At 44.9% G+C, this 22,558-nt stretch overlaps 1 pseudogene; it reads left to right on the top strand.

Annotated features, from left to right (window-relative positions):
• Positions 1 to 17,874: 17,874 nt before the first annotated feature.
• Positions 17,875 to 20,911, top strand: LOC111905177 (glutenin, high molecular weight subunit 12-like; annotated as a pseudogene).
• Positions 20,912 to 22,558: the final 1,647 nt, after the last annotated feature.

A 22,558-nucleotide genomic window follows, 5' to 3' on the forward strand; every position in this document is an offset into this window, starting at 1 on the left:
GTTGTCTACGCAGCTGCAGGAGCTGCTGGACAAGGGATTTATTCGGCCGAGCAGTTCGCCCTGGGGAGCCCCGATTCTGTTTGTGAAGAAGAAGGATGGGTCGCATCGGATGTGTATAGATTATCGGGAGCTGAACAAGGTAACGGTGAAGAACCGTTACCCGCTCCCGAGGATTGATGACCTCTTTGACCAGCTTCAGGGTGCATCTTGGTTCTCCAAGATTGATTTGCGTTCGGGTTATCATCAGATGAGGGTCAGGGAGGAGGATATGCAGAAGACCGCATTTCGGACGCGCTATGGCCATTTCGAGTTTGTGGTGATGCCGTTTGGGCTCACCAATGCTCCTGCCGCGTTCATGGACCTCATGAATCGTGTATGCAGACCGATGCTGGACCGGTCTGTGATAGTCTTTATCGATGATATCTTGGTTTACTCCAAGACCCGGGAGGAACATGAGGAGCATTTGAGAGAGGTGTTAGAGACCCTGAGGAGGGAGAGCTTGTATGCCAAGTTCTCCAAGTGTGAGTTTTGGTTGCGCGAGGTGCAATTTCTGGGGCACCTCGTCAACCAGAACGGGATTCTGGTCGATCCGGCCAAGGTTGAGGCCGTGATGAGATGGGAGGTTCCGAAGTCCCCATCTGAGATTCGGAGCTTCCTAGGATTGGCAGGCTACTATCGGAGATTTATCCAGGATTTCTCCAAGATAGCCGTGCCCCTGACGCGGCTGACGAAGAAAGCCGTGGTCTTTCGGTGGGGACCCGAGCAGCAGGCTGCATTTGAGACGCTGAGACAGAGATTGTGTGAGGCGCCGATCTTAGCCCTGCCGGAGGGCGTAGAGGATTTCGTGGTTTATTGCGATGCGTCCATTTCTGGGTTGGGCGCGGTGCTGATGCAAAGGGGGCATGTCATTGCTTACGCTTCAAGGCAGCTCAAGCCTCACGAGGCGAACTACCCGACGCACGATTTGGAGTTGGGGGCGGTGGTATTTGCCCTCAAGATTTGGCGACATTACCTCTATGGGGTTCGGTGTCCCATCTACACGGACCACAAGAGCTTGAGGTACCTCATGGACCAGCCGAATCTGAACATGAGGCAGCGTCGGTGGTTGGATGTGGTGAAGGATTATGATTGCGAGATCCTTTACCACCCGGGAAAGGCCAATGTGGTGGCCGATGCGCGTAGCCGCAAGACGGCGCCGATCAGGGACGCCTGTTTGAGGATGACTGTGGTGACTCCCCTGTTGGAGCAGATTCGGGAAGCTCAACAGGAGGCTATCAAGGAGGAGCATCGGAAGAACGAGCGCGTAGTAGGTCAGGTTTCCTCCTTCGATTATGATAGCCGAGGGTTATTGACACTACACCGTAGGGTGTGGGTGCCGTATCATGGGGGCGTGCGTCAGATTTTGATGGAGGAGGCGCACAAGTCCCGATTCTCTATTCATCCCGGGGCGACGAAGATGTATAGGGATCTTCGTCTAGACTATTGGTGGCCCTGCATGAAGCGGGATGTGGCATGGTACGTCGAGCGGTGCTTGACCTGCAGGAAGGTCAAGGCCGAACATCAGAGGCCGCATGGCAAGATGCAGCCGTTGGACATTCCACTGTGGAAGTGGGAAGATATCACGATGGATTTTATCACGAAGCTTCCCAGGACCGCGCGTGGAGTGGATACGATTTGGGTCATCGTGGATAGATTGACCAAGAGTGCTCACTTTATTCCGATTCCGGAGAGCATATCGGCCGAGAAATTGGCCGACATCTATATCAAGGAGATTGTGGCACGGCATGGGGTGCCAGTATCGGTGATCTCGGACAGGGATGTGCGTTTTACTTCCAGGTTTTGGAAGAGATTCCATGACGAGTTGGGCACTCGTCTGCATTTCAGCACCGCCTTTCACCCGCAGACAGATGGACAGAGTGAGCGGACCATCCAGACTTTGGAGGACATGTTGCGGGCGTGTGTTCTGGATTTCGGTGGTAGCTGGGATACCTATCTTCCTTTGGCTGAGTTCTCCTACAACAACAGCTATCACGCGAGCATCGACCGCCCTCCCTTCGAAATGTTGTACGGACGGAGGTGTAGGACCCCGATATGCTGGGGCGAGGTTGGCCAGAGAGTTATGGGAAGCACCGAAGTGGTGCTCAAGACGACTGAGAGGATACAGCAGGTCCGGAGCAGGCTTCAGACTGCTCAGAGTCGACAGAAAAGTTATGCCGACAAGCGTCGATCCGATTTAGAGTTCCAGGTCGGGGATATGGTCCTCCTGAAGGTGTCACCGTGGAAAGGCGTCATCCGATTCAGGAAGCGGGGCAAGTTGGGCCCGCGATTCATTGGACCGTTCAGGGTCTTAGCCCGGGTGGGCAAGGTAGCATATAGGCTGGATCTGCCAGCCGAGCTTAGCCAGATCCACAGCACTTTCCACGTTTCGCAGTTGCGGAAGTGCCTAGTGGACGATTCTGCAGTAGTACCTTTGGAGGATATTCAGGTTGATGACAGCCTGAACTACATCGAGCGCCCAGTCGCAATCCTCGACAAGAAGTCAAAGGATTTAAGGAACAAGAGGGTGGAGCTAGTGAAGGTGCAATGGCAGCACCGCAAGGGTTCAGAGTGGACTTGGGAGCCGGTAGACGAGATGATGGAGCACTACCCCGAGCTGTTTCAGGATCAGGCGGCAGACTTCGAGTACGAAGTCTAAAATAAGTGGGGGAGATTTGTAGCACCTGGTTTCCGGTACGTGAATTTTATTTGAGCATTGCCCTAATTTAGCCTTAGACTCGGCGAGTCATAGGGTCCGACTCGCCGAGTAGGGACGAGACTCAGGACGCGTTTTAAGTAGGCGACTCGACGAGTCCATATCCTGGACTCGGCGAGTCACCGCTGCGGGATGAAACCCTAAGTTTCAAGGGTTTGCACCCTATTTAAACTCTCATTCCGCCCCAACTCGTCCCCATTCACCCCCAGAACTCCCCCTACATCGTTTTCCCTTGTTTTCTTGAGAGTTTGAGGTATTCTTGGTGTGTTCTTGAAGGTTTTGAAGAGTAAGAGGAGTAGATCAAGAAGAGGAGAAGGAGATCAGCCATCCTTGTGTCATTTCAACTTTTCCTTTGAGGTATAACCCGTTTTCCCCTTGATTCTATGCTTAAAACTTCATTTGGGTCCTTCTTGGTCAATTCCCCAAGTTTGCATGTTCATTATATGTTGTAATAAGGCGTTTGGCCTTTGGATCTATGTAAGATTGAGCTCCAGGAGCTCAGATCTGTTAGCTTTCTGGCCTCATGAGGCTTGTTAGCCCTAGATCTACCATTTTGAGCCTTATAATCCATATTGGTGAATATCCACACGTAAAGTTGGAAACTTTACGTGTGATTCGTGTCCTAGAAGTCCAGATCTATGAATGGCATGGTCTGGAACCGAGCAAATCGGTATATTTAAGGAGTGCATGGCGACGACTCGGCGAGTCGCATAGGTGACTCGGCGAGTCTGGTCGCGAGTCACCGAATTGGTCCCTTCTTCGTGTGTCGAGTTGAGCCTTGAGTCACAGGGGGTGACTCGGTGAGTTGGGAGCTGAACTCACCCATGTTAGGACTCGGCGAGTCAATGCCCTGACTCGGCGAGTCCAAGGCAATCTTCATAGCTCAAGAACAGACTCGGCGAGTTGTTCATACGACTCGGCGAGTCTTAGCATAAAGTGTTCATTGGATGAAGATGAACTCGACGAGTTGTTCATACAACTCGGCGAGTAGGATGAAGGTGTTGAATGGCAGTTGGAAGGAGAACTCGTCGAGTCATAGCCCGACTCGACGAGTAGAACCAGGGACCCAGGACATTGGTTTGCTAGGGACTCGGCGAGTGGTGATCCACTCGGCGAGTCGGGTCAACTGAAAGTTGACCCCAGCTTTGGCTTAGAGTTAATCCAGGGGTAAAATGGTCATTTTACCTAAAGGACAGTTAGCAGTGTTTGATTGAGTATGTCGTGGAAATTGCAGCCGGAGGAATCCCGGAGCAGCAGCAGTCAGTTAATTCCCGATCAGTTCAGCAGCTACTTCGAGGTGAGTTACCTTCCCGTAGCGGTGGGTCTAAGGCCACAATGCCGACCCACCAGTAGGAGTTGTATGATAGATGATTGTTTTTGTGATATCATCTAAGTTCGCTAGTACCTGACATGTTATATGCTAGCATGATATGCTGTATGTGATAGTAGTAGAGTCTGGTTGTTCGGACCGAAGGGTAGTCAGACACCCCAGATACGTCTGACAGTATGTGACGATATGTATGCATGCTGGCTTGTTATGTTATACGTGATCGTAGTAGTAGGGGTGAAATAGTCCCCGAGGATCGGTTGTTAGGACCGATGGGTAGTCAGCACCCCAGAATGGCTTGACACGGGTAAGACGGCACCCCAGAATGGCCGTATGGGTAGGTCAGCACCCCAGAATGGCTTGACACGGGTAAGACGGCACCCCAGAATGGCCGTATGGGTAGGTCGGCACCCCAGAATGGCCGTACCGGGTAGTCAGGCACCCCAGAATAGCCTGGCAGTATATATGTTATGTGTTTTGTATGGTATGCGGTACGTTGGGGGAACTCACTAAGCTTTGTGCTTACGTTTTCAGTTTTGTTTTCAGGTACCTCTGCATCGAAGGGGAAGGAGCCGACGCGGTAGCGGCACGTCATACACACACTCTTCGGTTTCCGCATTTATGAGATTACTGGGATTGTACTCTGATATTTTGGTGGGATGTACGGTTTGGCTTTTGAGAACATGGTTGCAATGTGTTATGGTGTGAACAAACAATGTTTCTTTTATTTAGACAACGTTTTATTTATTACTGTTTTTCTAAAGAAAAAAATTTTGGGTCGTTACAGTTGGAGTGGTAGCAACAAGGACTGCCACTACTTGTTGTTTCTTGGAAGGATCCTATGAAGACTGGCCCTTTCGCTTATTCCAAAACTTTTTCTTTTCTCCACTTGCCTTAGGTGGTTCAAAACGGCTATTACGAGCTCATGATCAGCTCCGTGATCTATCAAAGTATGTGACAGGCTCTTGGCGCTGTCAAATGTGTGAGGTTTAACAGCCAAAAGATTTCCTTGAGTTGGGGGCGTCAATTCCTAAATGTACAACTCAATTTTCTTGCTTTTCGGGGTGAGCATCCCGGGACATAGAAGAGCCTGATCACAGAATCTAGATGTGTATGCAGCAATGTCAGAACCTTTCATCTTCAAGTTCCAGAGTTTGTGCTCTAGTTTTTTGCATCTCGCCTCTCTGGCAATACTCTTTAAGCATTAACTCTTTCAGGCTTTCCCATCCCATGACATTGGCTACGGGCAGAGTTAGGGATATGATTCAGCCATTCCACCAGGTCAGCGCTCTATCAGTGAAGGTTCAGGTGGAGAACTTCACTTTGTTTGTCTCGGAGCACGCACAGATTTCAAAGACCGATTTGATCTTCTTGATCCATCGGGTTAGGGAAATGACACCTCCATTGCCGTTGAAAGCTTTGGGCTTTGCATTCATGAAATCTTTGTAGGAACACTACTTCTTATGTCCATGACTACCATCAAGATTATTGTGATGGGTACCACTTCCCGACCCGCTAGGGCCGCTAGAATTGATCGGCGACATTGTTGATGGGTTTTACACAAAATAACATCCTATGTGTTCATGCAAACCGTAAAGATTGGATCTAGGTTTCTCTATTGTACATGCAATTCATCCAATTCTTTCAAACCCTAGATCTAGCATATGAAATTCGAAATTAACATAATAAATAGATCTAGATGTTTACCTTGTTGTTGATTGAAGATCTTGAAGCCTTGAGAACCTTAGCACCTCAAATGTTGTGCCTCTAATGAATCACAAACACCAAGAGCAATTGGAGGAAGCAAGAGAGAGAAAGAGAGAGAGAGAGAGAGAGAGAGAGAGAGAGGAGAGGTGAAATTCGGCTCTAGGACTTCTAGGGTTCAAGTGGCCGAATTTCCCATGCCAAAGGGTCCTTTATATAAGTGTAGGAATTAGAGTTTCAGGCATTATCCTTATCTGGTTACTTAGCCACCAAGAAACCCATAAGATAACTCTAGAATCCCTATCATGGACGAATTCTTAAGGCTTTATCCATATAATTCTTCCACCCTATCTTCTAGGGTTTCCTTGCCCAACCTTGTAACTATCACATAATTACAGTTCAGTCCCCTTAGTTCACTTAACTTCTTTTGATTCACAAAATTAGTTCTTAATTAATTCTTGACCAATGTTAATTAAACAAAAATATGATTTCTCTTTTAATATATTAGTCTTATAATATATTAATAAACCATAATCACCTCTTTCTATATTATTCCTCCAGTCAAGTTGCTTTGGTGAAAGTAACCTAAAAGGACCATGCACAACCGTGTCAAGTACATACAAAATATAGTTATGGAATTAGACACTAATCCAACAGTCTCCCACTTGGATAAGTCTAATAACTACAAATGCAAATGCAACTTCTGGATCCAATTAGCAATCACAGTTCTCAAAACTCTTGATCTTATCAATAACCTGTCCTTAAGATAAGGGATCGTATAATCCTCTGTTCTAGATATCGTGTGGACAATCACATGGAACATAGTCATACTTATTGTCCAACAGTTTGTTTCTCGATCTCAGATTCATTTGACTTAGAACTTAATTGAACACATCAATTTAGTCCTGACCGGGCCCGTCACATAAGTCAAACCAAATCATCGAGGGGCCATGATATCGCTTTTACCCTCTTAGAATAAAAGGAACATATAAACTTTGACTTGTATGCATTTACCATTCACAAATCAAATAATACACAACAATGCATTTTATAACATCAAGTTACTGATGTGTTTACACATTATCAATGCACAACCAACTAGCAAACAATAAATCATATATCTAGGTTTTAAGACCATATGATATTATCGTCTTGCGATCACTCGTGATAAATTCCATGAAGTGATTCTAGAAAGCATGGGTTTATCCCAATGCTCAAATCTTATTCATAAGCACTCATGAACGTTGTTGCAAACATTTGCTATGTCTAATACACTTTAGACAATCTACACACCAATTCATGACAGTCTTTATTCATACCTACTTCCATCTTATGAATGACTGTGGACCGTTTGAATAATTTAATTATTCAGGAAGTCAAAACATAGAAAAGGAAACAATAAGTAAACAATTAACATAAGACAATAACTTTACTAACAAATAATACCCAATTATTTAATCATCGAATGTTAATTACAATTTATCTATTACATGTTTCTAAACCATATAATCTAAACTAATATCGTCCTTCAGCCCAATGCTCCTAGCGTGCTGGAAGTGCTTAACCCTACTCAGTCCCTTCGTAAGTGGATCTGCTGGGTTATCCTCCGACGATACCCTCTTCACTACGTGGAGTCCTTCTTTTACCCGATGTCGAATAAAGTGATATTTTCTGTCGATGTGTCAAGATCTACCATGTTCCATTGGTTCCTTAGTCAAGGCAATCGCTCTTTCGTTATCACAGAAATTTTCCATAGGCTCCTATATGGCTGGAACAACTCCAAGGTCTCTAATGAAATTCTTCAGCCGTACTGCCTCCTTTGACGTTTCGCTCGCTGCAATGTACTATGATTCGGACGTTGAATCAACTATCGTTTCTTGCTAGGAACTATTCCAAGTCACTGCTCCTCCATTAAGGGTAAAGACCTAGCCCAACTATGAACGGTAGTTGTCCCTGTCAGTCTGAAAACTGGCGTCACTATATGTAACATCCCGAAATATCAAGAGTAGAGTTGAAGGGCTAAAAGAGTAAGTTGTGAAAGAGTGACTCGGCGAGTCCATGGATGGACTCGGCGAGTAGAGTCGCGACTGGGTCGCGTGTTAAGTAGCCAACTTGGCGAGTCGGTAAGGAGGACTCGGCGAGTAGGCACTGAGTGGAGAAAACCCTAATTCCCGGGGTTGAGCCCTATATAAAGAACATAACAGCCCACTCTCAGCCTCTTTATTCATCCCCAAGTCCAGAAACCCTTAGCCTTCGTGTGTGAGTGATCATATCTCATTTGGGAGCTTGAAGGAGATGATTATTGAAGGGATTTTGGGAGATTGAAGGCTTGGAGCAAGGGGCTTTGCTTGGATTCGAATTACATTGCAGTTGGGGCGTCCCTTGTAGGTAATATCTCGTTCTTGGACTGTTGTTATGTTGTTTCTTCATTTTGGGGTTTGTGGGAACTTGTCTATGGATGTAATTGGAAGTCTAGAGGTTAGATCTGAGGTTGCTACCTCAGATCTGGAAGGGAGAAGAATCAGAGAGCATGGAAGTCCCTGTGTTGGAGTGTTTAGAGAAGCTTACATGTCCCAAACCCTATCTTAAAGTGCAAAAAGCCTAGATCTAGTTGGATTCACGTAAAATTTGCCACTTTACGTGATGGATGAGTGGTAGGAGGCTAGATCTATGTTTTGGAGCAATTGCAAGGCCTGGAATGCTTCTGAATGGATTCAGATCAGTGGTACTCGACGAGTCACATGGGTGTACTCGACGAGTTGCTTGAAGATGAGCTGGGACTCGGCGAGTTGGAAGAACAACTCGGCGAGTCGGATGAAGATGACCTGGAACTCGGCGAGTTGTATGAACAACTCGGCGAGTTGGTTGAAGATAGCCTTAGACTCGGCGAGTCTTGTCGAAGAGTCCCAATATTTCCTGGTTGAGTCGAGAACCGGCGAGTCAAGGGATGACTCGGTGAGTTATGGACGAGTGGACCCTGAGTTGTTTGACTCGACGAGTCTTGGGGTGACTGGGCGAGTTAGGTCGCGGGTTGAAGGAAGTTCTGAGTGCGGGGACTCGGCGAGTCATCGGGTTGACTCGGCGAGTAGGGTCAGACAAGGGTTGACTTTGACCTTGTCTTTGACCAAGGGTTGACCAGTTGTCTTTCAAGGATATTTTGGTAATTAAGGGTATTTATAGAGTTGAGTGTTTTGGTGTTCAGTGGAGGAGTTCGTGTCGGAGATTGGAGCAGCGGGATCTTATCCTTTCAGCCGACAGTTTCGAGGTGAGTTATCCTCACTATATCGACAGGGTCTACGGCACCAAGGCCGACCCTTTATTGGATGGAAATCGGGATAGTTGTTTGTTATGGTATTACGATATGGGCCGGAAGGCATTATGATATGGGCCAGAAGGCATTATAAATTATGTGGACCGGAAGGTCATGGCCTGGAAAGGCGTATGTGCGTAAGTAGTATTTTGGCTGAGACGTAGGGTGAAGTTATGCTAGTAATCGGCTAGGCTTGTATCTTGGTTAGAGTAATGCTATGTTATGTGATCTGTTGATCGATTTGCTGACTGTGATCTGTTATATGGTTATGTGTTATGTGCAAGGTTGCCTGGTCTAGGGTTGACCCGATATGTATGGCTGTTCTATGATCTGTTATGTTATGTATGCATTTTATGCTATGGGCTGGAAGGCGATATGTTATGGGCCGGAAGGCGATATGTTATGGGCCGGAAGGCAATATGTTATGGACCGAAAGGCGATATGTTATGGGCCGGAAGGCAATATGTTTTGGACCGGAAGGTCGTGGCCGGGAAGGGCGTATATGTGGTTGGTATTTTGGGGGTATCTCACTAAGCTTTCGGGCTTACAGTTGTGGTGTTATGCTTTCAGGTTCTCAGGAGGCTGTGGCAAGGCAAAGGCGTGATCGTACCGTTCCTCGCGTTGGTGTTTTATGAAATGAACCTGGGAAAATACTCTGTTAATTAATGTATTAAAAACCTTTTTGTAACAACGTTATTAAAATGGGTGGTTTTTGAAAAGTTTTAATTGTTTTGAGATTTTGGTCGTTACAAGTTGGTATCAGAGCCTTGGTTTGAGTGAATTGGAGGAACATTCGTGTGACTCCAGTCTCAAATCGAGGAGGGTTTTTTTTTTAAAAAAAGAAAAATTAAAATGGTTTCAAATTAAGTAAAAGGAGGACGCGGAGGTACGATCAGCCGGAGCCAGTAAGTAACCCCATGATACCATACGTGATATTTGTCTTATTGAGCTTGATAGAACAGCATGCTAGTGGGAGGCTAGGGATCTTCAGGATTTCATGATGATGTTGCCTGTTATGTGATGCCTGTAGCCTAGGGTCCCTTATGGGAGATTCTCAGTGTTCCTCTAGGGGTGAGGGTTGATCGTTGTTATGCATGTTCTCTAGGGTATTGTGGTAGTACTTCATACAAATATGGGTAGGTGTGGAAGGTAGTATGGGCCCGTACTATTGAAAGCACAGGACCCATACGCGTATCAGGGAAACCATGATCTCTAGGGTTGGGTTGTGGGAGTTGGATCCCAAGGTTGTGGGAAGTGTCTGAGATTTAGTGGTGTATTCCAGTATGGAGATTCCGAGGCATGCTGGGAGTGGATCCGGGTCAGGATCGGGAGTAGGAGAAGGAGTTCAGGGCGGGTCTGTGCCGCCCGAGGTTATTGGTCAGATGAGCTCGCGCGAGTTGGATGCAAGGATTCGTGAGATCCTGCATGATGAGGTTGCTGCTTTGTTCCGGGCTGAGTTGCCGGAACTGTTTGGGTCGATCAAGACCGCCATGGTTGAGTATTTTGATGAGCGCTATGCGGCTCTCGCGGAGACGGCTGTCGCGGCGGCTATAGTGGCTGTAGCAGCGACAGGGGGAGGAGCTGATAGGGAGTTTCAGTATCGGGACTTCGATAATACGGAGCCTCCCACCTTCGATGGAGTTCAGGACCCGATTGTTGCTATGAGGTGGTTATCGGACGTAGAGGGGTGTTTCTTCACGTGTTCATGCCCTGCTGATCTGAGGGTGAGGTGTGCTATGAACCTGTTGAGGCTCGGGGCGAAGGATTGGTAGAGATTGACCACGGGGTCATACTCGGATGCGCAGAGGGCTGCGGTTTCATGGGATCAGTTCAGAGAGATGTTCAACACTCGCTATGTTCCGCAGGATGAGAGAGAGATTGGCTCAGGAGTTCCTTGAGCTGAAGCAGGATTCGGAGTCAGTGACTGAGATCACCAGGATGTTCACTGAGAGGGTGATGTTTTGCCCTGAGTTCACTTCGGAGCAGGCTCAGATGTCCCGATATCTGAGTATGCTCAAGGGGGATATCAGACAATTTGTGTCTGCGCAGAGGTGCAAGACCTTGTTGGAGTTGCAGGAGGCCGCCAGGCGGCGTGAGTTAGAGATTGAGTTGCCGTTGCGTGAGCTGAGGCAAGCTCTGATGCAGTCACAGCCGGTGCCGAAACGATCCAGGACCGTTGATGTTAGAGTGGGGGATCTGAGCGGCCACACTTGTGGGAAGTGTGGGAGGGGTCATACCGGAGCTTGTTGGTCCGGTGGTGCATGCCGCAGGTGCAGAAAGGAGGGGCACTATGCGCAAGATTGTCGGTAGTCAGTGCCGGTTTGGGATTTGAGGATTTGTTATCATTGCCTTCAGGTTGGACATTTGAGGGTCAACTGTCCACAGCTTTCTACAGGACCGGTGCAGGCTCCAACACCGGCCACTTTGAGGATTTCAGGTGGAGGTCAGGGTGGAGCGGAGGCCCCAGGGGCTCAGGGTCGTGCTTATTAGCTTGCGGCAGAGGAGGTCAGAGCAGTGTCGGATGAAGCTGCGGGTATGTTTCTTTCTTGATGTCTTGTTATCTTGCGATTATTGCGGTGTATCGTTTGTGCTGGTATTCTTGTATGGTTTACGATGCGGTATTCGTCGTTTTGTGGGTTGGAGTTTTTGGTTATGGATTTGTGTTTCGGGTTTTCGTTTTGGTATCCGTTGTTCCCTGAGGGTTTGGTATGGTTATAGTTTGGTGTTTGTGCTATCGTTGGTTATCTTTCGTGAGGGTTATTAGTGGAGATGCGGCATTGGGTTGAATGTCGGGTAGCATCTGCAGTCGTGGAGTGGATACATGGAGATCGGGTTTCTTTGACCGGATTGATTAGTGTGGAGCTGTGTTTTGTTGAAGGTCATTTATGCTTGTGGGAAGCAGTCCGCGTGTAAGTGTTTTCCTTGTGCAGGGTTGTTCTGGAAGGTCGGTGATGGCGACCGGTGACTGTTAGCCAGTGTTATAAGTGGGGGAGAATTGGAGGATTCTCCGGGAGATCGATGAGTACTTGAGGGTGCTTAGCTGTTGGGATTCAGCAGTGTTCTGTCAGCCCAGAGTATAGGCTGATAGGAGCGAGTGTCGGGCATGCGGGGCGGAATACAAACTTAGGGCATTTGATTGTTGAAGGCCTGGGAGCAGGCCGGGATTGAGTATGTATGTTGCAGTGTGATACTGCGGGGAGCCGTAGTATTCACTAGTCAGAGGGTGATGTGATACTGCAGGGAGCCGTAGTACTCACTAGTCAGAGGGTGTTGTGATACTGCGGGGAGCCGTAGTACTCACTAGTCAGAGGGTGTAGTGATACTACAGGGAGTCGTAGTACTCACTAGTCAGAGGGTGTTGTGATACTGCGGGGAGCCGTAGTACTCACTAGATGGCAAGAGAATGGGGTGATGGAATGTTCTCCGATCAGTGTATGATGTGGAAGAAGTTAGTGAGATATTTGGATCATGATATGGGTGACCTTTGGAGGCTCAGCTGTGGAGTCAAAAGCTGACCTGGTGCTCAGTCTCGAAGAGGGATGTGAGAAATGAGCTAGAGCTTATCATGATGATGTCTGAGGACACTTCTGAGCCAGCGAACGATTCAGACACTCGAAGACAGGCTTCGGGCATGTGTATTAGATTTCGGAGGTAGTGGCGGCACGTATTTATCCTTGGTTGAGTTATCATATATCAACAGCCATCATTAGTGCATTGGTATGCCACCCTTTGAGCTGTTGTATGGGAGGAGGTGTCGGACCCTCATTTGTTGGGGAAAGTGTTGATTCGCGGAAGTGAAAGTAGTAGTGAGAATGGATGATTTAGAGTATGGTGGTCGAACACTGTGTCTATGACAGTGGTATGGAATGACATCATGATGGGATGTCTGTTGAGGACGCGGAAGGAATTCCGCGGGTGTAGAGCCAAGAGTCTCAGGAGGGATGCAGGGATGGTGTTTGGGACTCCCAGATTGATTCTGATCAAGGGCTGTGTGCATGGTGGTGGTTCCCCTTGGGATGTTGGAGATGTTGTCAGTGTGACGGGTTTTCCTAACCCGAGGGTGTTAGATCTAGTTCAGCATGCGTATGTGGTTGCAAGAGGGGAACTCGTGAAAGTTGCCCTGATATTGAGAATGGGTCTTTCCGTCGTCACGGAATGGATAGAGTAGGATTCGGATCGGGGATCCGATGGTTCATGGTTTTCTAGCCCTTATGGGTCGAATGATTGTTGAGATTTAGAGCAGAGTTGCATCTTGGGTAATTCTCGGATATTGTGTGTGATTATCAGAGGGTACAGCCGGTGCCCAGTTCGAGACGGTGGTCAGGACACCGTAAGGAAAGGGAAAGTGTGTTCGAGTTTCGATGGGTATGCCTTGTGAGACATGGTCTGATTAAGGCCAGGTGGCAAGTTGTGGGAGTATTCCTGGAGTTGAGTTGTTGTAGGCTTCGAGGACGAAGCCTAATTTAAAAGGGGGACAATTGTAACATCCCGAAATATCAAGAGTAGAGTTGAAGGGCTAAAAGAGTAAGTTGTGAAAGAGTGACTCGGCGAGTCCATGGATGGACTCGGCGAGTAGAGTCGCGACTGGGTCGCGTGTTAAGTAGCCGACTCGGCGAGTCGGTAAGGAGGACTCGGCGAGTAGGAACTGAGTGGAGAAAACCCTAATTCCCGGGGTTGAGCCCTATATAAAGAACATAACAGCCCACTCTCAGCCTCTTTATTCATCCCCAAGTCTAGAAACCCTTAGCCTTCGTGTGTGAGTGATCATATCTCATTTGGGAGCTTGAAGGAGATGATTATTGAAGGGATTTTGGGAGATTGAAGGCTTGGAGCAAGGGGCTTTGCTTGGATTCGAATTACATTGCAGTTGGGGCGTCCCTTAGAGGTAATATCTCGTTCTTGGACTGTTGTTATGTTGGTTCTTCATTTTGGGGTTTGTGGGAACTTGTCTATGGATGTAATTGGAAGTCTAGAGGTTAGATCTGAGGTTGCTACCTCATATCTGGAAGGGAGAAGAATCAGAGAGCATGGAAGTCCCTGTGTTGGAGTGTTTAGTGAAGCTTACATGTCCCAAACCCTAAACCAAAGTGCAAAAAGCCTAGATCTAGTTGGATTCACGTAAATTTTGCCACTTTACGTGATGGATGAGTGGTAGGAGGCTAGATCTATGTTTTGGAGCAATTGCTTGGCCTGGAATGCTTCTGAATAGATTCAGATCAGTGGTACTCGGCGAGTCACATGGGTGTACTCGACGAGTTGCTTGAAGATGAGCTGGGACTCGGCGAGTTGGAAGAACAACTCGGCGAGTCGGATGAAGATGACCTGGAACTCGGCGAGTTGTATGAACAACTCGGCGAGTAGGTTGAAGATAGCCTTAGACTCGGCGAGTCTGTTCTTAGGCTCGGCGAGTCTTGTCGAAGAATCCCAATATTTCCTGGTTGAGTCGAGAACCGGCGAGTCAAGGGATGACTCAGTGAGTTATGGACGACTGGACCCTGAGTTGTTTGACTCGACAAGTCTTGGGGTGACTCGGCGAGTTAGGTCGTGGATTGAAGGAAGTTCTGAGTGCGGGGACTCGGCGATTCATCAGGTTGACTCGGCGAGTAGGGTCAGACAGGGGTTGACTTTGACCTTCTCTTTGACCAAGGGTTGACCAGTTGTCTTTCAGGGATATTTTGGTAATTAAGGGTATTTATAGAGTTGAGTGTTTTGGTGTTCAGTGGAGGAGTTCGTGTCGGAGATTGGAGCAGCGGGATCTTATCCTTTCAGCCGGCAGTTTCGAGGTGAGTTATCCTCACTATGTCGACAGGGTCTACGGCACAAAGGCCGACCCTTTATCGGATGGAAATCCGGATAGTTGTTTGTTATGGTATTACGATATGGGCCGGAAGGCATTATATATTATGTGGACCGGAAGGTCATGGCCTGGAAAGGCGTATGTGCGTAGGTAGTATTTTGGCTGAGACGTAGGGTGAAGTTATGCTAGTAATCGGCTAGGCTGGTATCTTGGTTAGAGTAATGGTATGTTATGTGATCTGTTGATCGATTTGCTGACTGTGATCTGTTATATGGTTATCTGTTATGTGCAAGGTTGCTTGGTCTGGGGTTGACCCGATATGTATGGCTGTTCTATGATCTGTTATGTTATGTATGCATTTTATGCTATGGGCCGGATGGCGATATGTTATGGGCCGGAAGGCAATATGTTATGGGCCGGAAGGCGATATGTTATGGACCGGAAGGCAATATGTTATGGGCCGGAAGGCGATATGTTATGGGCCGGAAGGCAATATGTTTTGGACCGAAAGGTCGTGGCCTGGAAGGGCGTATATGTGGTTGGTATTTTGGGGGCATCTCACTAAGCTTTCGGGCTTACAGTTGTGGTGTTATGTTTTCTGGTTCTCAGGATGCTGTGGCAAGGCAAATGCGTGATCGTACCGTTCCTCGCATTGGTGTTTTATGAAATGAACCTGGGAAAATACTCTGTTAATTAATGTATTGAAAACCTTTTTGTAACAACGTTATTAAAATGGGTGGTTTTTGAAAAGTTTTAATTGTTTTGAGATTTTGGTCGTTACACTATACCCTCGCACCTTTAAGTCATCACTCCCACCGAGGACTAGGGACCATTCCTTGATCCTCCGAAGGTTCTTAAGAATATTCTTGACTACGGTCCAATGTGCTTTGCCAGGGTTCCCTTGATATCTGCTGACCATGCTCAAAGCGAAGGCCACATCACGGCGAGTACGAGTCATAGCATACATGATCCAGCCAATTGCTGAGCCATGTAAACATCCTCAGCCAACTTTCCATTAAGGAAAGTGGTTTTGACATCCATCTGCCATATTTCATAGTCATGAAATGCAACAATGGCTAGTATCACCCTAATAGACTTTATTTTTGCAACTGGTGAGAAGGTCTCATCATAGTCAAATCCGGGCCGGAGTTTGAGTAAAGCCCTTCGCAACCAATCGCACCTTATAAGTATGCACATTCCCATCCATGTCGGTCTTCTTTTTGAAAATCCATTTGCACCCGACCGTCTTATGACCTGGTACATGGTCAACCAAGCTCCAAACTTGGTTATTGTACATGGAATAAATCTCGCTATCAGTTGCCTCTTTCTACTTTGCAGACTACAGGTCTACCATGGCTTCCATGTAGTTGTTAGGTTCGTCCAAATTTATTAATGTACTATCACTAATATACATATCACCCTCACTAGTTATATGAAAACCATACAACACGGATGGAACACTAACTCTACTGGAACGTCAAAGAGGTAATGACTCATCAATCGGTTCAACCATATTTTCCTCCTTAGGTTGAGTGTCAGCGTTAGAGGTTCCATCATCCCTCGATTCATGAATCTCTTGAAGATCGATTTGCCTCACTACAAGAAAAACAACCTTTTACGACGCGCAATTTACGACACACACTGATTAATGATACACAAAAGTGTGTGCCCTAAAAAAGATGTCAGATCTTTAGAAATTTGAAGAATTTTGGACGCGCATTTTTGCATGCCCCTAAATTTGTGTCACAACAAAAAAAAAAGAAAAAACACGGAGGGCACTTATTAAAAATAGTGTGAAGTATAAGCATGTCGTTTTATAATTTTTTAGGAAACACGTGCTCTCTGTTAATAACAAAGTGGGGAAACAAAATCCCAAAATTTAAAAACCCCGCCTTGTGTTCTTTTCTCCCTTGTTTTCACCAGTCGAAAATCCCTTCTCCTTACAAGCCCTACATTCGATTGACGCAGAAGCAGGTTCGATTCTTCTCTTTTATGTTATTTTGATCTTGATTTTCGATATTAGAATAGAATGCAGGGGTTATTTTTTTAACTATCCTAAATTCCACAAAATTGCAGGAACCATTCTTGCTAGGGCTTTTTTCAAGAACGAAGCTCTCGGTGTTCTCTGGCCTCTACAACAATCATCGATCATGACTGTGTTTGAATAGTTGAATGTACCGCTTTCTCAACACGCTTTCTTGCTCATATCTGTATTTGATTATCCCTCATGACTTCCACACGCAAACACTATCGATCATGAAACATCTTCAAGGTAATCGTCATTCTCCCTCTTCTTCTCTATCCTCTTTTGTTACGGCCGAGCAACCTACCGCCTCCACTACCACCATCACACCCTTCTACTATGCTCTGCTTCCATCACTCTATGAGAAAAAACCTTAAACCTTCTAACGCCATCACATCGATGCTTCACATGCTGAATCCATAGTTACGACAACTACCTCGTCATCCAACGATCCCAAGCAAAACCTAAACATGTCATCAATTTGATTGTATTCAAATTAAAAGTCATCATACAATGAGTGAGATGGAAAACGGGAAACAAGTTGTGCCGCTAAGCCTTTTTGAATGGTAAAGCTAATTCTTTTAAAGACTACATCCGAAGATCTAGGGGATATAACATTACTATGCATGATTCGTTGTACTCTTTTAAGAAGCTCTACCGCATCCGGTGCGAGGAAACCAAACGTATCAAATGCAAACACTAGGAACCATCCATCGGCTCTACCTCACTGTCTCTTCCTTCAACGTTTCCTCCCAACTCCCGCTTCTCTAACGCCTGTAAGTTCTTTACCTGTGTATTATCAATTAGATGTATTTTCTAAACACGAGCGTGTTTCTAGATTGCGTTACTGACTGGCTATGTCAAATAAATTCTTAATCAAATCATCTTCTTTTACTTATGGAATCTGGATAATTCTATTTTCTCTATATGTAGAAACACACTTGTTATGGAGATGGATAATATGGCGAAAGTGGTACCTCTCTCTGTCTCTGCACATAAGGTGTTTCGTAAAATGCCCAAAAGAGTATTTTTTTCTGATTAGAAGTTTTTTTAGGTTTAGGTACAAGTCAATGCTAAAGAAAGGGGCATATATTATTTTGATCAAAAAATTGCCTGAAACAATATTTAATTTTACTACTGAATTTCATTCATGAGAGATTATGTTCCATTTACATTTCAAGTGAAAAACTTTCTTTTGAGCAAACGAGTTATTATTATAGATGAAAAAGGTTTAACATTTTAATGAGGTTGAAGTATGTGATTTGTAATTATAAAGATGTTACATAACGTTGTGAACACGTTTTGAGGCTGATGAAGAGATGTGTGGGGATGATGAGGATAGATAGGATTTGCAAGAGACCATAAAGAATACACAAGCCAGTACATGAGATCGTATTCAGGTCTATTTAAGTTTCTCTGTTCTCTATGAGCCTATCTTCTATATCGAGTGTTAAAGTCTCTCTTTTGAGGACTACGCTTGACAAGAGAAATGATTATAGTTGAAAAGATTATTGTACCTGTTATCAGGTGATACCACTACACCCACCTCCTTGTGATAATTCAACAGAGAAGATAGTACATATAGACGGATCCAGTGAGCAGATTGAGGATGCAAAATAGTTGGTTAATGAAGTAATCAGTGAAGTATGTGCAATTTTACAAGGAGACCAAGCATCAGCTTGGTTTCAGAAACTGTATGCTAGATTGCACTTGCTTTTCAGTATACATAGCATCTTTATTCTTACTTGGATAACATAGTATACTTTGATTGCTCAATATGTGAATCCAATGGCTGCATGATTCAAAATGAAACTCTTTAAAATGGGTTTTTTTTAAAGAACTTTCTGCTAATTTTAGACAAATTGGGTATCTTTAAGTTAAAGGTTCTTTCCCCTCCCATTTTTGCCCTTCTTATTTGGTCTGTTATTGTAGAATATATATATTTTGAGATCATCTTATACCATACTCCAAAAACTTGATAAATTTCCACCACGTGCTTCTATTCCCTATATTCTACATGTACAATCTGAGGTTGCAGATTTCTGTTGGTGCTGCTCTTTGGAATGAACAACTGTCTGAATGGTAAATGCATGCAGATACATATATTGCATAATGAAAAGAAGAGAGCATATTTGTATATTGGATTGGAATGCCTCTGCAGGGCTGTTGGAAGTTGGAACTTTGTCATCTATACTTACAGTTGTTAGAATCAACTGATGAGTGTGTCTTATTGGGGGTTCTAACAATGAAATATACATATATATTTTACATACCTGGTTATGAATTTGATAAATCTTGTGTTTATATGGATATATGATATAGTTATTAAGCATATAAAGGGTTTAAGGACTCGAATATTATGTCTTGTTGCTGATATTGATGTTAGGATGATTCAGTGGGTGTTGGGGTAGTCGGAGTTTTGGTGACACCAACTTGAAACTGGTATGGCTCTAAATCTCTTTCAAGAAGAACTGCAAATATATCATTGCTATAGAGATTTCTGCATATTGGGGTTTGATTGAGGATGTTAATTGCCTAATTCCTAACACACTATTTATAGGTGTTATTCACCATTTTTATAAACCATAAGTATTTCTTTGGACAAGAATGATACACTGCTATCATATATTTTATAGTTTTTTTCCTCCTTTGTTGTTGTACCCATTCACTTCGAATAGGGAGAGGATGGTCTTCTTCTCACTTGTGTTCTCCTGCTAGAGTAAGCTCGGTAATACCACCCGACCAGTACGGTATGTAGGCCACTAAACCCCGTCATGATATATGATCAACAATATTAATTAATGTGCCTTAATAATCTAATAATAATAATAATAATAATATTTGTGCTACTTATTACTTGTAACATGTAATTGCTTTCCATGCTATTTTTTTCCCTACCATATCTATATGAATGTATAAAATTACTAGTATATGCTTTGTTAATCAATTTTTATCATGCATGTTTATAGAATTTCTTTTTTGGCTAATTTGAGATTATGATAACTTTTATCATATTCAGAATCGTCCGAGAAACTCAATGGGTAGCGGTGGAGGAGGATATTCACAGCAAGGCTACCAAGCTCGACCCTAGACAAACACCTGGGCCCCACCCGCACCCAAAATGCAACAACAAGGCTATGGTTACATGCAACCAGGTGCATACCCTGGTCAGCCCGCTCAATACTCCCAACCCCAATACGGCGGCTACCCTCGTTCAGCCGGATATGCCGCCGGCTGGGTCCAGTCCGGTCAGGAAACCGCATTGGGAGCTGCTGTTGCTGGTGGTTATGATTACTACAACCAGCAACAAGCTCCCCAAAGCCAACCACCTGGCAGCACCGTGGCGGCAGCAGACGGGTCTGGTTACGGGTACAGTCAACAGGGTCAAGGTTACGGTCAAGATGGGTATGGTGGGTACTCACAATCTGGTTATGCGCAAGGATACGATCAATAAGGGTATGGTAATCCAACAGCTAGATATAATGAAACATATGATGGTCAAAATGGTTCATATGGTGGACAAGGTGATACCACTGACTGCTCAAGCTCCACCACTTGCATCTGGAGCTCATACTGGTTATGTTCAGCCTCCGCCACCTGCTTCTGCTTCATATGGTACCTATGGGGCTCAACCGCCTTCTGGATATGGTGGATATGGACAGAAGCCTCCTGTTACTCCACCGGCTTATGGACAGCCGCCGCCACAGCAGTCTCCTAATGCTGCCCCACAAGGTGGTGGCTATCCCCAACCAACACCTTATAGTGGTTATGGGCAAGCGGATGCAAGCGGTCAGCGCCCTCCTTATGGCGGTGTTGCTGCTGGGTATGGCCAAGCAGCGTATAGGCAGCAGCCGGCAGCAGCAGCATATGGAGGCTCATATGGTGGTGGTTACCCCCCGCAAACTCCTACATATGCCGGCGAAGCGGCTGCTCCGGCAACCCAAGCAAGTCAGGGTAGCAGTGGTGGTGGTGGTGCGGTTGCTAAAGCTTCACCTTAGCAGAGTTGATGATTAGGCAAGAAGAGTAGAGAATGTTGGTTATAATAGTGTGGTAAGTGTTGGTGACCAAATCTCCCAAAGACATATAATGTTGGTTACCCTTGCTCGATATATTGAAGTCACGGACAAAGACATATATAAGGTTGGACCATTTCATAATTTTTATATCATATTTATAATTTATAATTTATAATTAACAATTAATTTCTCTTTATTTAGCCCCACTTACTGGATGGGCGGGCAAGTGTTGATTCAGCCAGACAAAACGTGGCAGCTACATTTGTGAATGATTTTGTAAATGCTAGCTTTGGTCAGGTATTTAATATTTTTCGACTACTTTTGTCAAAATAAATCAATAATCTAATAATTTACTTTATGTTTCTCTTTTTAAGGATAAACTAAAGAGGTTCATATGGCCTTCCAGTTGGAGAAATAATGTTGATCTTACATTAGGAGATATATATGGTGCAAAGTGTATCATGTCTGACTACCCATGTGTCCCATTAGAGGAAGCTCAAGGTTCTTTACTTCTCTTACAATGTAATAATCCATCTTCATCTTCACACTTATTTTGTAGTTTTTTATTTTATTTTATTTTATTTTATTTATTTATTTTTTTTGCAGGCAATATAGATACTTTGAGCAAGTTCATAGATTTAGAGTCCTTGAATGGTTTTACTAAGGAAGAGTGGAGACAAGTGAGGCACACATTTAAAAAAATCAGCACAAATCTTGTTTATAGTGAGACACACATTAGGTTATTAGAACTATTAGTTTGTAAATTTCTATTACAACTCTACTGATTTGTTTTATCTTTTTATGGAACAATTATTTGTATGACATTAAATTTTATGCAATGGATTGTATTTTTTGTATATGATATTTTATTTTCTATTATGAGACATTAAATACAAATTTAATTTGAAAATTAGTAAATCTATAAATAATATTTTTTTTAAACATTTAAAATTATGATACACAAAAATGTGTGTCATCTTCATTTATGACATGGCCTTTCTTGACAGGGGCTCTCTTGATACGCATTGCGTGTCATTAACAAGTGCTTCGTAAGGTTACAACACGCGAATGTGTGTCGTCTTCCTTTATGACAGGGCCTTCCTTGATACGCATTGCGTGACGTAAACACGCGTCGTAATTGCGCGTCGTAAATGAGCGTCGTAAATGTGCGTCGTCTCTCTTAATGACATGGCCTTCCTTGACGCGCATTTGCACGTCGTCTGAGCCTTTTACGACGCGCAATGAGCGTCATAAAAGGCTGTTTTTCTAGTAGTGCCTCCCACTGTCCCATTGGATTATGAGTTCTCGTTCTCGGAAAACCCCTCTCCTCCCGACAAAGACACCATTTTCACTCGGTCTATAGAAGAGATATCCAAAGGACTTTTGCGGGTAGCCGATGAAAATACACTGCTCACTACGAGGTTCGAGTTTGTCGTGAGTCTATCGGCTTACGAAAGCCTCACAACCCCAAACCTTGATATGTGCTAACGAGCGAGCTTTCCCTGTCCACATTTTGTGAGGTGTTTTGGCAACCTTCTTTGTAGGGACTAAGTTAAGGATATGGGCAATAGTCTCTAAAGCATACCCCCATAATGAGTTAGATAGTGAAGCACGACTCATCATGGAACG

This window comes from Lactuca sativa, chromosome 1, assembly GCF_002870075.4.
Source record: "Lactuca sativa cultivar Salinas chromosome 1, Lsat_Salinas_v11, whole genome shotgun sequence".
Classification (NCBI taxonomy): domain Eukaryota; kingdom Viridiplantae; phylum Streptophyta; class Magnoliopsida; order Asterales; family Asteraceae; genus Lactuca; species Lactuca sativa.